This window comes from Empidonax traillii, unplaced genomic scaffold (assembly GCF_003031625.1).
Source record: "Empidonax traillii isolate 1590-97213 ecotype Southwest subspecies unplaced genomic scaffold, ASM303162v1 scaffold74:size2480735, whole genome shotgun sequence".
Classification (NCBI taxonomy): Eukaryota; Metazoa; Chordata; class Aves; order Passeriformes; family Tyrannidae; genus Empidonax; species Empidonax traillii.
The window spans coordinates 1281549-1285433 of record NW_020955267.1 but is presented as its reverse complement, the minus strand read 5'-3'; the positions used below and the strand labels follow the sequence as shown (position 1 = coordinate 1285433).

The 3885-nt window shown below is 41.9% G+C and overlaps 1 long non-coding RNA gene across 1 annotated transcript; it reads left to right on the top strand.

Moving 5' to 3' along the window:
* The first annotated feature begins 1115 nt into the window (after positions 1 to 1115).
* On the top strand, positions 1116 to 3843 carry LOC114055989. Its single transcript, XR_003570883.1, has 3 exons — positions 1116 to 1840; positions 2050 to 2210; positions 3470 to 3843. It is a non-coding gene; the product is annotated as an uncharacterized LOC114055989 (long non-coding RNA).
* Positions 3844 to 3885: the final 42 nt, after the last annotated feature.

Sequence of the window (3885 nt, the reverse complement as noted above, 5' to 3'; positions counted from 1 at the left end):
GGCGGAGCGGGGGGCGGGGCCGCGCCGGTACCGGGAGCGCCACCGGAGGGCTGTGGTGCCTTTGGGGAGCGGTGGTTCCTTTAGGGAGCGGTGGTGCCTTTAGGGAGGATGGTGCCTCTGGGGAGCGGTGGTGCCTTTAGGGAGGAGAGGGGCCGTGGGGAGCGATGGTGCCCTCGCGGAGCTCTGAAGGCGCCCCGGTAAGGGAGTCCTGGCCGTGCGCTTTGACGTGTCGCGACCTGCTCTGGGCGTTTTGGCTGCCCTGAAAATCCCGTGAGGGGAGTTTGGCCCAAGAGCAGAGCAGAAAGGGGTTGTGCCAATTTACTGCCCATCATGAAACTGGGCCAGTTGTCCGAAAACGTGGAATGTGTAAAATTTTTACACAGAAGAAGAAGGGAGGTTGAATCCGTGAAACAGAGAGCAGCTAACAAGCTCTAAGCGATGCCCAGGTGTTAGAAAGACAAACTACTTGTTGGTAGATTTGTCTTATTAAGGTTTAGGGCTGGACATGCTTCAAACGTGTCAGACCTCGGGGGAGGTTAACAGAGGCTGGGAATAAGGATGTGACACAAAGAATGCAGAATTTGTGGGCCACAAGGACATTTGGTAGAACTCCCAAGATAAAGAAGAAACTAATAAAGCCAGCTCAGCCGCTGTGCTGATCCAGCTCCAACTGGGTTAAAGGTAATTCTGGCAGGGGCAGATCGCGACCACCGACTCAGAAAATCCACCGATCCAAAAGAAGAGAAAGACTGGGCATGCAGACTAGTTATTATGAGCAGTGAGAGAATCATTAACCAATAGAAGATAGAATGCTAATTAATAAGAGTTCTAGGTACCTTGTAGCAAATGAACATTAATGCCTTTGTTTGCGTAAATGTATAAATGGTGAAAAGTTTTGGTAGTCATGTTGCTGGCTTTGTGAATTTGCCACCCAGCAAATTCTTCTCTCAGCGCAGAACTGTAAATAAATACCTCAGCTCTGTGTGTGGATTGGCCTCTTGCACATCGAGTGAAAGGATGTATTTTGGGACAACGCTGTTTTTGGTGAAGAGGTGTTAACCTTTAATAATCAATTTCATAAGGCCCTGTGTTATTATTTGAATACACCATAGTTTTTGCAAGTAACTCTTTACAACTTAGCCATTAGTATTCTCTATTTTACCTGCGAACACCCGTTAATAATAATACTTGTCCCTTCTTTGAAATACTTTGAGATCTGTGGTTGAAATCAGTTACATAAAGTTAATTGCTATAAATTTACAGAGAGTTCTCATTCTGAAAAGGTCAGTACCTGAGTTGTTCCTGTATGCGTTTATCTGAAGACTATTATGTGGGAGCACCCAAATGCCAGGAAAGTAGCACAAAGGGGGGTTGCTTCTCAGCTAAGATAGAAAGCAGAAAGATGCTGCTGTAATAATTTACATTGTGTTTTATGAAATTCCTGTTACACAAAATGTCGATCTGTATATGATCTTTCCTATTCTGCATGTGAAGTCCTTTTGGTGCTAGCCAAAGTCCATCTAGTAGATCAGAGTAGTTCTAGATACTTCTGATGTAAGTTCAAAAATGAGGAATGCCTTTTTTTTTTTTTTTTTTTTCCCTGCAAGGCTGTGTTTTAGCAGTTCTAATCAAACACTTACCCTAACTCCTCCTCTCCAAGGGCTTTTGTTTGTTTTGAGGTGTTTCCAAAAGCACTTACGTGTACCAGGGAGTTCTAATTCTGAAACCCGGATCTAAGGTCCTAGTTGAGTGTGCAACAGTTGCAGTCACCCCTAGAAATAAAACTTGCTTTGCTAAAACTACAGTGATAACTCTGGACAGACTCAAGACAAAAACTTTGGTGAGTCCAGTTATAAAAAGTTAATTTCTAATAACTTCTAATATTCAGAACTTATTTTTCCTACTTCTTGTAAAGTCAAGAACTATGAACAGAAAGAGAATTTACAGATATAAATATATTTTAAATATACTTTCTGTCGTTAGATTACTTTTTCTGGAATTTTCCATTGATACTTTTTAAACAAAGTAACAGGATTTTAATTACTACAGGTAGTCTTTCACAGGTAATAAAATTGTTCCTAACAAGTTTTACTGACAATGCTGATGCAATGGCAAGCAAATATGACTCAGTGGAGAAAGAGGAAAAGGAACTGGAAATGTATATTCTTTCTCCTCAACTCCTTATGGAAGAGTATTTTTCCAACGAAAGGGTAAGATGCATTAATGGATATGCATTGCTGGCTAAAAAAATTAAGAATCTAACACATAAACTAAAAATTCTGAATTAAGAAAAATTAAATGCTTTCAATCTACTTTCTAATACTGGGAGCTAATAAAATATTTTCTTATAGTGAGTATATACCTGGTTTTTGTTCTATTTTTTCTTTCTCCTTGATTTTCTCTGTGGTTTGCACCACCATAACAGCTGCAAGACTTTTTTTGAAATTTAGAGCATTGGATTGAGTTATTATGTAAAGAAATTTAATTGTGCTAATGACTGATTAAAAAATACTATATACCTTTTATTAGCAGTGAACTTTCAGAGGAGCATACTCTCTTATTTTCCCTTCTTCTCCTTTATGTGTCTTAAAGTATCAGTTGCTTCTTTTTTCTCTTGTTTACTGTTCATCCCACAGCTTTGATTTTGGGACTTGCCTCTTTTTAATGTAACTTTCTGAAAATGTTTCACAAAGTATTTGAGTACTTTGAAATTATAACACTGAATTGCTTTCTGTGCATCTGCTTGAAGTTCACTCTGTTCTGGGATTTTGGTGTGTGGGTTTTTTGTTTGTTTGTTTGGTTGGTTGGTTTTTTGTTTTGTTTTGTGTTTTTTTTGGTGTTCAAACTGAGGAGGCTATGTGTCCTTGGCAAGTTCCTGCTTAATATTCCCACAACTGGCAGTGAGATTTGGGGACGAGAAAATTTAAAATCCCTTCCTTGAAGTTCTGCTTTTGTTTACATGCTCATGTTTTTAGGCTGAAGAGGATTGGGAAACTATGCTGGAGATAATAATAGCATAGAAATTCTATCATAATCACATTTGACATGTAAGAAAAGAGGATAAGGATGTTTTAGTAATTTATATTTGTTTGGAGGTCATAGCATGGTTTTCCGAGTTGCAATAAAGTAGGACGGGGTAGTCAGTCAGCAGAATGTTTTTCAGTCCTTCCCCGTGTCCAGATTGGTTGCAATGAGATATCTCAGGAAAGATAGAAGTTACTGTTCTAGCCTTTTGTGGCAGGCTTGTTAAAAACGATTCCTGAAACTGAAGCGTCACTATAATTAGGGTTTGGGGGATAAAAAGATAACCACATTAACAAAAAAACCAAACAAACCCATACAGTTATGTTTACGTGAAAGTTATTGTGCAGATAATAAATAAACACGTATTTATAAATATTTCTAGATATGAGGTATTGTTTCAGGCTAAAACCCACCAGGGATATAATTTCAGTATATTTTTCCCCAGGAACGCCGAAGAAATATGTAAACAATGTTCCAGATTAAAAAGTTGCCTTAAGTACACCTGGTGGAAGATGGCAACGAGCAGGGTGAGCTCAAGGACTCCCGGAAACCCGGCTGGCTCGGTCCTGAAGAATTCCCAGACGGACAGAGTAGCTGCGGACAGAGTGGCACCTGCGGGCACAGGCGCAGCCCCAGCGCTGCTGGGGGTAGAGGAAGCGAAACTGCCCCCGATTGCCGCGATGCCTCCTTTCCTGGACGGACTGGGGATGGAGACGGCGGCCCGCGGGGCCCCGGCGGGGTGTCCGGGGCGGGGAGCGGCGCTGAGCCCGCCCCGCGCTCTGCCCCTTGACGTGGCGCGGACTCTCCCATCAGCCATGTTGATGCGTCGGCAGCGCCGGGGCGGCAGCGGCAGAGCGGGCG